At 41.1% G+C, this 13,781-nt stretch overlaps 3 pseudogenes; all 3 read right to left on the bottom strand.

Moving 5' to 3' along the window:
• Positions 1-581: 581 nt before the first annotated feature.
• LOC134202997 (uncharacterized) lies at positions 582-1,484 on the bottom strand (annotated as a pseudogene).
• Positions 1,485-1,758: 274 nt separating this feature from the next.
• Positions 1,759-2,643, bottom strand: LOC134202999 (uncharacterized; annotated as a pseudogene).
• A 227-nt stretch (positions 2,644-2,870) lies between these two features.
• Positions 2,871-4,209, bottom strand: LOC134202998 (uncharacterized; annotated as a pseudogene).
• Between the last annotated feature and the right edge of the window lie 9,572 nt (positions 4,210-13,781).

Genomic DNA, 13,781 nt, shown 5'->3' with positions numbered 1-13,781 from the left:
CGGAACGTTCAGGGTAGCGAATGACAGGTTATTCATAGAAGCAGATAGTGACTCGTTTTCAGTTTGCTGATTGTCAGAAGTATTAGTAGACTGAATACGCGAATACCTGGGTGATGGGCCACTAACTTTTGAGTTCATCAGCTCCCTATTTCGAGCCTTCATCTTCTTCAACTTGGACGTTAGTACAGCATTACGCTCCGTTCTGCCTTTAGTTCAACTTCTGCGGAAGGCGCCCTTCCATCAATGGTACCAGCCAGGCGACTAAAACAGAAAATAACACAACAAGCAATCTTTAAGTAAACCATGGGAAACTATGTAGCAACTGTAATTTTTTTTAATTCACACAATGGCTGTATCTGTACATGACAATAAACAATTCGTATCACTAGAATATATTTTCAAGTAAGAAGGCATTACCACTGCTGAACAAATTTTTTGAAGTTCCAATATGTAGATACAAATTTCAGTGATGGCTTCAGACAATTGACCAGCCCGCTCTTGAACAGGATTTTCTTTGACCCAACTAGATCCAATAGTGCCTTCAAACCACTGACCAGTCCACTCCTAAACTGGGTTTTCTTTGACCCAACTAGGTCCAGTGGTGCCTCTAAACCACTGACCCGTCCACTCCTAAACTGGATTTTCTTTGACCCCACTAGGTCCAATGGTGCCTTCAAACCACTGACCAGTCCACTCCTAAACTGGATTTTCATTGACCTAACTAGGTCCAGTGGTGCCTTCAAACCACTGACCAGTCCACTCCTAAACAGGATTTCCTTTGACCCAACTAGATCCAATGGTGCCTTCAAACCACTGACCAGTCCACTCCTAAACTGGATTTTCTTTGACCCAACTAGGTCCAGTGGTGCCTTCAAACCACTGACCAGTCTACTGTAGAGCTGGATTTCCACTGACCCAACTAGGTCCAGTGGTGCCTCTAAACCACTGACCAGTCCACTCCTAAACTGGATTTCCTTTGACCCAACTAGGTCCAACGGTGCCTTCAAACCACTGACCAGTCCACTCCTAAACTGGATTTTCTTTGACCCAACTAGGTCCAATGGTGCCTTCAAACCACTGACCAGTCCACTCCAGAACCGGATTTACTTATACCCAACTAGGTACAGTGGTGCCTTCAAACCACTGACCAGTCTACTGTAGAGCTGGATTTCCACTGACCCAACTAGGTCCAGTGGTGCCTCTAAACCACTGACCAGTCCACTCCTAAACTGGATTTCCTTTGACCCAACTAGGTCCAACGGTGCCTTCAAACCACTGACCAGTCCACTCCTAAACTGGATTTTCTTTGACCCAACTAGGTCCAGTGGTGCCTCTAAACCACTGACCAGTCCACTCCTAAACTGTATTTTCTTTGACCCAACTAGGTCCAATGGTGCCTTCAAACCACTGACCAGTCCACTCCTAAACTGGATTTTCTTTGACCCAACCAGTGGTGCCTCTAAACCACTGACCAGTCCACTCCTAAACTGGATTTCCTTTGACCCAACTAGGTCCAATGGTGCCTTCAAACCACTGACCAGTCCACTCCCTAAACTGGATTTCCTTTGACCCAACTAGGTCCAATGGTGCCTTCAAACCACTGACCAGTCCACTCCAGAACCGGATTTACTTTTACCCAACTAGGTCCAGTGGTGCCTTCAAACCACTGACCAGTCTACTGTAGAGCTGGATTTCCACTGACCCAACTAGGTCCAGTGGTGCCTCTAAACCACTGACCAGTCCACTCCTAAACTGGATTTCCTTTGACCCAACTAGGTCCAATGGTGCCTTCAAACCACTGACCAGTCCACTCCTAAACTGGATTTTCTTTGACCCAACTAGGTCCAGTGGTGCCTCTAAACCACTGACCAGTCCACTCCTAAACTGGATTTCCTTTGACCCAACTAGGTCCAATGGTGCCTTCAAACCACTGACCAGTCCACTCCTAAACTGGATTTTCTTTGACCCAACTAGGTCCAATGGTGCCTTCAAACCACTGACCAGTCCACTCCAGAACCGGATTTACTTTTACCCAACTAGGTCCAGTGGTGCCTTCAAACCACTGACTAGTCTACTGTAGAGCTGGATTTCCACTGACCCAACTAGGTCCAGTGGTGCCTCTAAACCACTGACCAGTCCACTCCTAAACTGGATTTCCTTTGACCCAACTAGGTCCAACGGTGCCTTCAAACCACTGACCAGTCCACTCCTAAACTGGATTTTCTTTGACCCAACTAGGTCCAGTGGTGCCTCTAAACCACTGACCAGTCCACTCCTAAACTGTATTTTCTTTGACCCAACTAGGTCCAATGGTGCCTTCAAACCACTGACCAGTCCACTCCTAAACTGGATTTTCTTTGACCCAACCAGTGGTGCCTCTAAACCACTGACCAGTCCACTCCTAAACTGGATTTCCTTTGACCCAACTAGGTCCAATGGTGCCTTCAAACCACTGACCAGTCCACTCCTAAACTGGATTTTCTTTGACCCAACTAGGTCCAATGGTGCCTTCAAACCACTGACCAGTCCACTCCAGAACCGGATTTACTTTTACCCAACTAGGTCCAGTGGTGCCTTCAAACCACTGACCAGTCTACTGTAGAGCTGGATTTCCACTGACCCAACTAGGTCCAGTGGTGCCTCTAAACCACTGACCAGTCCACTCCTAAACTGGATTTCCTTTGACCCAACTAGGTCCAATGGTGCCTTCAAACCACTGACCAGTCCACTCCTAAACTGGATTTTCTTTGACCCAACTAGGTCCAGTGGTGCCTCTAAACCACTGACCAGTCCACTCCTAAACTGGATTTCCTTTGACCCAACTAGGTCCAATGGTGCCTTCAAACCACTGACCAGTCCACTCCTAAACTGATTTTCTTTGACCCAACTAGGTCCAATGGTGCCTTCAAACCACTGACCAGTCCACTCCAGAACCGGATTTACTTTTACCCAACTAGGTCCAGTGGTGCCTTCAAACCACTGACTAGTCTACTGTAGAGCTGGATTTCCACTGACCCAACTAGGTCCAGTGGTGCCTCTAAACCACTGACCAGTCCACTCCTAAACTGGATTTCCTTTGACCCAACTAGGTCCAGTGGTGCCTCTAAACCACTGACCAGTCCACTCCTAAACTGGATTTTCTTTGACCCAACTAGGTCCAATGGTGCCTTCAAACCACTGACCAGTCCACTCCTAAACTGGATTTTCTTTGACCCAACCAGGTCCAATGGTGCCTTCAAACCACTGACCAGTCCACTCCTAAACTGGATTTTCTTTGACCCAACTAGGTTTAGTGGTGCCTTCAAACCACTGACCGGTCCACTCCAAAACTGGATTTCCTTTGACCCAACTAGATCCAATGGTGCCTTCAAACCACTGACCAGTCCACTCCTAAACTGGATTTTCTTTGACCCAACTAGGTCCAGTGGTGCCTTCAAACCACTGACCAGTCCACTCCTAAACTGGATTTTCTTTGACCCAACTAGGTCCAATGGTGCCTTCAAACCACTGACCAGTCCACTCCAGAACCGGATTTACTTTTACCCAACTAGGTCCAGTGGTGCCTTCAAACCACTGACCAGTCTACTGTAGAGCTGGATTTCCACTGACCCAACTAGGTCCAGTGGTGCCTCTAAACCACTGACCAGTCCACTCCTAAACTGGGTTTTCTTTGACCCAACTAGGTTCAGTGGTGCCTTCAAACCACTGACCAGTCTACTCTAGAGCTGGATTTCCACTGACCCAACTAGGTCCAGTGGTGCCTCTAAACTACTGACCAGTCCACTCCTAAACTGGATTTCCACTGACCCAACTAGGTCCAGTGGTGCCTTCAAACCACTGAGCAGTTCAGAACTGGATAAATTTTAGAACTTCAAAATTAATTTTGTTTATTGCTCGATGTTATTTATTAAATGTAATACCTAAAATATAAATTTAATTTTCAACATGTACACAATTCTCAAACGATTTTTTTTTTTGCAGCTTTCACACTTCAAGCCTTCAGCCGGCAGTGCGGCTTGTATTTTCTTTTGAATTAATCACTATATACATATACCATTAAATAGAAAAATAACAGTTGTTATCATTACTCGCCAATTTAATAAGCTTTTCATAAATTATTTGACATTTATTGGACGACCAGAATGATTTATACAACTAATTTCAACTTAATATGTAAAAATGTTACCAGATGTTGTCAGAAATTATCATTGCAATTTGTTATTAAACACAGTAAGATATTTATTCTGCTTGTTTGCCTACGAACGTGATAACTAAGCCGACAAGCCAGGATACACTAATTATATCACCTTTTTTGATGAGTCGTTTTACAATCTGTGTTCATATTTCGTTCTATTGAGACGTAGTTTACGAATAACCCCAAATAGTATGCATTCGGATAAATAAAACGTTGGGTCGAATTAGAAAAGGATAAACAGAAGCTGTATATACGAATGATCAGGCACACGGTCGCTAAAACTGGACACGATTTACAAGCAGACGATTTGAATATATTATACTTACATTACGAGTAATAAGGCCGATAAAAGGGCTGCATTTGTTTTGGTGTAAAAATTGTGCCTCCGCTAGAGCTCTTTTGCTATGATGTCTGTCACTAATCTGATTGATTATATCTCGCTTACCTAGATGCATATGCTGTATTTTTCGGTAAAATAATATACACAAACATTAGCGTAGCTGATTACAAGAATTCCGAGTGATCATCGACTGGTATTGTGCACACAAGCAACGCTAGATAGCCACAAGCGAAAGACGATCTGTATGTAAAAATGAACTGCTACTTCCTTGTTGATGCGACAGAATATTGTTTTCTCTAGTTTCTTCTTTGCACGCACTCAGACCGGATGCGCGAGGCTAAAACAAAACAAACACCACCAAAACAAATCATCGCTGCACACAACTTAGGAATCTTAATGTGTGCGGTGCTGACAGTAAAAAATCGCACTACACTACAGCGAAAACATCACTATACTATATAAAAGAACATGAGCTAAGGCGTTTCAATGTGTGTGTTATACTATTCAAGGGCACATTATGCCACCTATGCGCCCTTGGGTACTCGTCGTGGCCGAGAAAAAACGGAACTTTCAGTGGGCGCCATGTTAAATTTCGCCGTTCGCTTCCGCCGATCACAATTTTTTCACAGTAAAAATTAGCATTAAAATAAAACTAACCTGTTGGAAGCAACAGGGCTCCCACCGCTTGCGCCAATGTCGCAGTCCAAAGGTTCGTACCTCGAACCGTGCTTTTGACGCTCCGGACGCCTATCCGCCGGAAGCTCATCGGTCGCCGGACCATAATCTCGCCGGATCATCGCACCACTCGACTCGCACAACCGTTGCGTATAAAAACGATTTCAAGACTGAGTTCTCTCGGTCGCTGCTAACTGAGCGATAGAACGAACTTTCATTATTACTTGTCGTATTCCAGCCCAAAACGGCTGAATGGAATCCGCCGTTGAAGAGCGGTGCGACTGTTCGTTTTAAAATTCGACAACAAACTGACGGTGCAATCTTCGTCGTTGCTACTCAACCCGATGGCGCTACCAACACCATCTCACACTGTACAATCATGCACTCAATCATGTACAGATTCTTTCTCTATCGTGATTAGTGCATATGCGAAATTGAGAGTTCGAATCAAGTCTAATGTAAAACTTGTAACATTGTACGGTAAATTGGGGCACGCGAAATATGTGATTTCACGATTGGTATATTTGATTGCTTATGTTTAATGTACTATTCGCAATAGCAGAATCAATTCATAGTCTAGAATCACTTATACAAACTAAAATCATTAGCCGCTTACTCTGAATACTACATCTTTCTCCTTCCCTACTCTTTGAACTTTGTAAGAATATGATTTCAATTTTATAAATATTTCATTATAAAGAAAAATCATACCCAAATTGCTTCAAAATAAATTAAAACAATTCTTAATATTGTAGTACCATCAACATCTAATGCAAAGAAGAACAAACTTGATATGTTAAGTACCGTCATATTTTTGCTAAAACTAATAATGATTGTGGGTAACATTTTAATTTTTTTTTCGGAATTCTACTTGCTCTTGCACTATTCGGAAAACACAAAAATGCCCGGAGTCCTGCTTGGTACTCGCAAAGAGCAATCCTCTATAGAACTTGCAAACGTAGTCCTACGTCAACATTCTTTGGGGTTTTACTCACTCTGGAATAAATAAAAAAAACGCCTCGGAGTCCATTTGCAAAATGTATTCCTTCATAGAAGCCACAGACGGAATCCTACGTCAACATGTCTCGGAGTTCTACTCGCTCCGGAACGAACAAAATTGTCTCGGAGTCCTGCTCTGCATTCGTGTGGTCTTCTATAGAATACCCAGACGAACATGTCTTGGAGTTGCATCGGAGTCCTGCTCTGCATTCGCAAAGTATACTCTTCTATAGGATACACAAACGATGTCCTACCTCAAAATGCCTTGGAGTTCTACTCGCTCCGGAATAACCAAAATGCTTTGGAGTCCTTCACATTCGCAAAGTGTACTCTTCCATAGAATACACAGACGTATTCCTACGTCAAAATGCCTCGGATTTTTTAATCACTTCGGAATGAACACAAAATGGAATAAACACAAATTTTCTCGGAGTCGTGCTCTGTATTCGCGGAGGTCCTCTATAGCATACCCAGACGTAGGCCTACGTCAACATGCCTCGGAGTTCTGCTCGATCCGGAATAAACAAAAATGCCTCGGAGTGCTTCACATTCACAAAGTGTACTTTGTGTAGAATACACAGACGTAGTCCTATGTCAATATGCTTCGGCGTTTCACTCGTTTCAGAATAAACACGAAAATGCCTCGAAGGTCGGCTCGCATTCACAAAGTGTACTCCACATAATACACAGACGTAGTCCAGCGTCAACATGTTTCGAATTCTACTCGCTCCGAAAAAGAAACAAAAAATGTCTCGGGATCTTGCAATGCATTCGCAAAGTGTACTCCTCTATAGACTACCCACATGCAGTAATACGTCAAAATGTCTCTGATGTTTACTCGCTCCGGAATGAACACAAAATGCCTTGGAGTCCTGCTTTGCATTTTCAAAGTAAACTTTTTTTGTTGAATACACAGACGTAGCCCTACTTCAACACGCATCGAAGTTTTACTCGCTCCGGAATAAACACGAAAATTCCTCGACGGTCTGCTTCGCATTCACAAAATGTACTCTACAGACGTAATCCTACGTCAACATGCCTCGGAGTTTTACTCGCTCAGGAATGAACAAAAAAAGTCTCGGACACCTGCTCTGTATTCGCAAAGTGTGGTCCTCTATAGAAAACCCAGACGTAGTCCTACGTAAAAATGCCTCGGATTTCCACTCGCTCCGGAATCAACAAAAAAATGCCTCGGAGTCCTTCACATTCGCAAAGTGTACTCCTCTATAGAATACACTGCCGAAGTCCTATGTCTACGGAATGAACACAAAATGTCTTGGAATCCAGCTGCGCATTTTGCAAAGTGGCCACAGACGTAGTTCGACGTCAACATGCATCGGAGTTTTACTCACATTCACAAAAAAATGCCTCGGAGTCTGCATTCGCAAAGTGTACTCCTCTATAGAATACCCAGATGCAGTCCTACGTCAAAATGTCTCTGATGTTTACTCGCTCAGAAATGAACACAAAATGCCTTGGAGTCCTGCTTTGCATTTTTAAAGTATACTCTTCTTTCTAATACACAGACGAACCCCTACTCCAACATGCCTTGGAGATCTACTCACTCCGGAATAAACACGAAAATGCCTCGGAGTCCTTCACATTCGCAAAGTGTACTCCTCTATAGAATACACAGTCGTAGTCCTACGTCTACGGAATGAACACAAAATGTCTTGGAATCCTGCTTCGCATTTGCAAAGTGGTCTCAGACGTAGTTCGACGTCAACATGGTTCTAATCGCATTCACAAAATAAAATGCCTCGGGGTTCTAATCGCATTCACAAAATAAAATGCCTCGGAGACCTGCTCGCTCCGGAATAAACAAAAAAATGCCTCGGAAACCTGCTCGTTCCGGAATAAACAAAAAAAATGCCTCGGAGACCTGCTCGCTCCGGAATAAACAAAAAAAATGCCTCGGAGACCTGCTCGCTCCGGAATAAACAAAAAAAAATTCCTCGGAAACCTGCTCGTTCCGGAATAAATAAAAAAAATGCCTCGGAGACCTGCTCGCTCCGGAATAAACAAAAAAAATGCCTCGGAAACCTGCTCGTTCCGGAATAAACAAAAAAAAATGCCTCGGAGACCTGCTCGCTCCGGTATCTTTTATTCTATCCTCGGGAGACCTGCTCGCTCCGGGATCCTATTTTAATCAACACTCGAAGACCTGCTCGCTTCGGTATTTTTTTCAATGATTTCGGAGACCTGCTCGCTCCGAAATCCACAACATGAGAGCATACTTACCATTTAGTAACTAGCACATTAATGGATGTGGCAAGCACCATTTTCATGCGCTAGTTACAAATATAAAACCAAACACTACCGACTGCGACATGTCGTATTCCAGCCCAAAACGGCTGAATGGAATCCGCCGTTGAAGAGCGGTGCGACTGTTCGTTTTAAAATTCGACAACAAACTGACGGTGCAATCTTCGTCGTTGCTACTCAACCCGATGGCGCTACCAACACCATCTCACACTGTACAATCATGCACTCAATCATGTACAGATTCTTTCTCTATCGTGATTAGTGCATATGCGAAATTGAGAGTTCGAATCAAGTCTAATGTAAAACTTGTAACATTGTACGGTAAATTGGGGCACGCGAAATATGTGATTTCACGATTGGTATATTTGATTGCTTATGTTTAATGTACTATTCGCAATAGCAGAATCAATTCATAGTCTAGAATCACTTATACAAACTAAAATCATTAGCCGCTTACTCTGAATACTACATTACTCTCTCTCTCTCTCTCTCTGGTTTTCTCTTACCAACTACGAATGGGGATTCGGTGTAATTAGCCATAATATTTAGGAATAATTACGGTATGAGGATTGGGCGTTATTGACCACCTATTTGAGAATATTATTTCGGTATAGTACTTATAAATTCACATTTGTTATAAATTTAATTTAGAATATTGAAATTTTATTTCAGTTAAATATACTGGTTATTATCTCTACAGACATGTCCAAAAATATATTGGAATCTGAATTCAAATTGTAAATCACTTTCCAGCTAAGAATTAGAACAAAATAATGACAGCGCGTCAAAAAAATGCTTCTTGCCCGACCAAGGCGTTCTATAAAACAAAGTACCTATTCCATAATATGATATTTTGTATCGCTCGGATTTTCAGAGACTTATCCATAATCCAACAGATATTTAATTATTTATCACATAGCCGATGAAAAATTTGTAATGTAGTATTCAAGCGAAAACATCTAACTATTGATTGATTATATATGTACACATAGTTGAGTGTTGTATTACGTTAGGAGCGTACCACTACCATACTGATGCACTTAACCTGCTTGTAGTTGTACTATCTTTTCATGATGTGTTATGCACTTTATTCATCTGAAAATCTGATGTGAAGTTTGAAAATAACAAAACGCAAGACGAATCCTGTTGTCCTATTGTAGAATAAAAATATTATTTGCACAGTAAACAGAAGAATATCACATAGTTAGAGCCATTGCTCCTCTTCATGCGGGAGATAATTTTTAGAATGTAAAATACACATTTGGTAAATAATTAATTTTACATTACTTTTTATCAACGAAATCAAACTGCATCTGATTCATATGATATATGAATGACGAAGTTATTTTTCACTAGACAACTATCTAAAAACAATTAAAATAGCTTTATCGAAATATACTTGCCCCATGTATGTTAAAAGTTAATAGCAAATGAAAATGGAAGATTTTCGCTTTAATTAAAAAATTTAAATCGTTTTCGATGTCACACAATTATTTAGTTGTTCAAAATATTCACTTTCCCCATCAATGATAAATTTAGAAACGATTTTTTAGTTGGAAATGCATTGAATTAAAATTAAAGTAATAGATTTTCCCGGTAGTTTAAAGTCATGATCAAGCAATAGCATTAGTGTGTGGTGCCTCAAATGGTTTTGATTTCTAATATTTTTGTGTCGGGTGAATTCGTTTATAGTTCTGCTTCATCTTTCTAGAACATTGTTACCATTGAAAACGTTCACCGATTCATCTGCAGTCATAGTACCCACTTACCCCGTATTTCCACTTGCCCCGGGGTACCTTATTTGGATTTGAAGTTATTGCCTCAATATGGGGACACTTGATCCCTCATTAGTCACCCATACAAAAACTTGACGAAAAAAAATTGTTCTCAGGCTTCTAATATTTTGTAGATTTGACAGATTTGATGAAGGGTTAGCAGGAAAAATTATTTATTGCATAGATATCATATAAAGGGGATCAAGTCCCCCAAATTTTACAATTGCATGTGCTGTCGAATTCAATAACAAAAATCAGCACAGCAATTCGAAAATTCCACGTATTTCGAAGGAAAAATATTTCTAAAATCTGAAGGCGCCCTGAATGTTTTAAAAGTCAATTTTTGACAGCACTCCAAAAAATCGTTTGTGTATCAATAACAACAATAATTTAAGGACTGTCATACATCAGTAAAGATAAATACTATATTTCTTAGAGAGTCTATGTGGAAATCTCGTATGTTTATTTTTGGCTATGATACATCGGAAACCAGAAAGGGGGTCAAGTCTCCCCAGTCTCTTCTGCAGCACCGAAATCCCTCCACCTCATAAAATATCAACAAATTGAAGGGGGTTTGAGGTACCAATTAATTTATAAATAATTTATCTTTACCTATTCACATACTGGACAACAAGCTTTTAGGCCATTGATATGGAAAGTAGGCTTTGTAATTAAAACAACATATGAGCATGAGCATGAGCATTATGACCGCACAATTCGTAGTTGCTACTCCGTGATTGACTGAACTTGCGAAATTGTACAGAGAACACAATGAATGGGGCTTGGGATTAGCTACACATTCTCAAAGTACACGTTTCGGGAGCTCAAATATTCAAAGACAATCACGGCGCCGGCCACGTCCATACGGTCATATAGGAAGGGAAGGATTATTAGTGCGACTCTCGTTGCTACTAGATACCGAGTATACCTCTGCATCTCCACGATTGTCTTGGGATAGGATATCGTTTTAGTTACAAAGGATAATTTATCTGGAATTACTTTGGTAAGCGATGCAATCTATGGGATGGGAAATGACACTAATACGCTGTTTCGCGCTGCACGCCCGGTGGCATATAAAAACGCATATAGATTCGCGTTTTGGACGACCGAACGGAAGCGCAACACTCTGTACTCACTTGTTCGATGACTACAGCAAACTATTGAAAATCGCGCTTGTTTCGACCGGAGCAAAGCGCAATACATGCGCATGAGCCACCGAACACAAGATAAATATTTTATATCTTTCCCGACGACTAAAACACGCACTGCACCTACTTTTTCGATGGCTACTGCAAACTATTCAAACTACTGAAGATCGCGCGTCTACTGGAGAAACACGATTGGACAAGAGACAAACTTTCACTTTCTGATTTATTTACTCACCCGCGCAAAGCAGAACAAAATCACGGCGACCGGCCGATCGTTTTGCTTTCCGCACAAAGCAAAACTAAATTTCGACGACCGACCGATCCGCTTACTGGAGAAACACGACTGGACAAGAGACAAACTTTCTCTTTCTTTGAAATTAAAACAACAAATATGAAAAACAAATCGCCACCCAGAAAACGCGGATTCTTATTGAAAATTGGACCGGTCGCACTATGGGCTCGGAAGTCATGGCCAAAATATTTTTTTCACAGAAAATCGCCTAAAATAAAGTAAATCATTTTTGGCACCTATCCTCAACCGAATTGCTCGCAACAAGTTGCATTAGACGCAGAACACAGTCCCATTGTTTTCTATTGAAAATTGGCCATTTCGCATTATGGGCTCGGAAGTTATGGTCAAAATACTAATTTTTACAGAAAAATCGCAATCAAAAGTGTCACTCATTTTTTTGGCACTTATCGTTAACTGATTTGCTCGCGACAAGTTGTATTCGAGGCAAAATTCTGTCCCATTGTTTTCTATTGAAAATTGACCAGATCGCACTACGGGCTCGGATGTTATGACAGAAATACAGAAAAATCACCTAAAATAGTGTCACTCATTTTTTTTGGTACTTATCCTCAATCCTATTGAAAATAGGCCAGATCGCATCATGGGCTCGGAAGTTATGGCCAAAACACTAAAAACAAGCTTTTTATAGAAGGCCTGGAAAGGCCTGAACAGCCTTATTCGCAAAATGCATTTAAAAAATTCACTTATTTTTAGAACATATATGCTGTGAGCCATTCCACCGATTCATTTTACTTTAGTTAAGTTCTACGGTTTTTTTTCCCATCGTGGTTCAAATTTAACTCCGAGGCCGACTTTTTTGAGTTTTAACAGATTGACAGTTATTTGATGCAAAATGGATTTATCGCCAGTTTCCGCTCGAACAAAGTTTAACTATCGAAATGTCAAATCTAACCTTGCTCCAGAGAAGTAACCACCCAAGTAACAATTTCAATGCTTGTTGGATTTATTTAATTCCTGTGGCGGATTTATGACAGCAATGTCCTTGACCAAATGTTAAATTTTATAGGCATTCTTATTATCTTATATTATAAATTAACCTCTCATAAGTTTGCTGAAAAAGCTTCAAACGTCAAATGCTGGTTGATCTCATTATCAGCTCTAAGGTTGTGACGGAGAGTGTAGTAAGTTCTATTTTCAAAGGTCGATCAAAGCCACTTTTTTTTTATCGTAATGTGGTCAAATGAATAACTCCAATAAGCATATTTGCATTGCAAAGAGTTTATTATGCATAATCAATGCACCATGGTGTTCGAAGAGAACAACATTTTTCTGTCCATTCCAAGAGTGGAATAAAACTTAAAATGTTACTAGGGCATCGAGCTGTCAAATTTGAACTAAAAGTGGAACGAATCGGCGGAATGGTTCACAGCCATAGTCCTAACCTATTTACTCACAACAAGTTGTACATGACGGGGAATCCTGTTTCATTGTTAAAAGACAGAATCACCGTCTTCGACCAGAGGTTGCACAGACTGAACACTTAACATCTAGCATGAGACAACGGATAGGACATTTACACAACACCCAGTGGACCAGTGGAGAGCTTTTCGCTTTACGAAAAGTTTTCTCCTTACCGGGGCGGGAATCGAACCCACACTCCACAGCACATGCGTCTAGACGATTGACGTCGCTAACCACACGGCCACGAAGCCCTATAAAAATGTGCTATATCGAACAATGTGCTTAGAAGTTATGACCAAAATCCCTAGCGTGCCTCATCGGTAACTGTAACTCATTTGTAACCGGATTCAGTAATAATCAAGTTGCTGCAACCATTTTGGTTTGACTTGTACCGCTCGGGATAAAAAATTGTATATGCAATACGCGTTTCAAAAACTCACTCATTTTACAGGCATTCATCCCTCATTTACATTTGACGATGCTGTCCCATTGTTTTGTATTTAAAATGATCATAAAAGATATAGTCAATATATTAAGTTTTAAAATCTTACTCATTTTTCGAGCACGATCAAATAGAGATCTGAGCAGGCAAAGCCGCGTTGTCGATAGCAGTTCTATATCTAGACCAACATTTGAAAAGGGCGTAACAGCCAAAATTTATTCCTTCTGA

The sequence above is a fragment of the Armigeres subalbatus genome, unplaced genomic scaffold (genome assembly GCF_024139115.2).
Source record: "Armigeres subalbatus isolate Guangzhou_Male unplaced genomic scaffold, GZ_Asu_2 Contig1556, whole genome shotgun sequence".
Taxonomy (NCBI): Eukaryota; Metazoa; Arthropoda; class Insecta; order Diptera; family Culicidae; genus Armigeres; species Armigeres subalbatus.
Note: the sequence above shows the minus strand (reverse complement) of the source record. Positions and strands in the feature narration are given on the sequence as shown.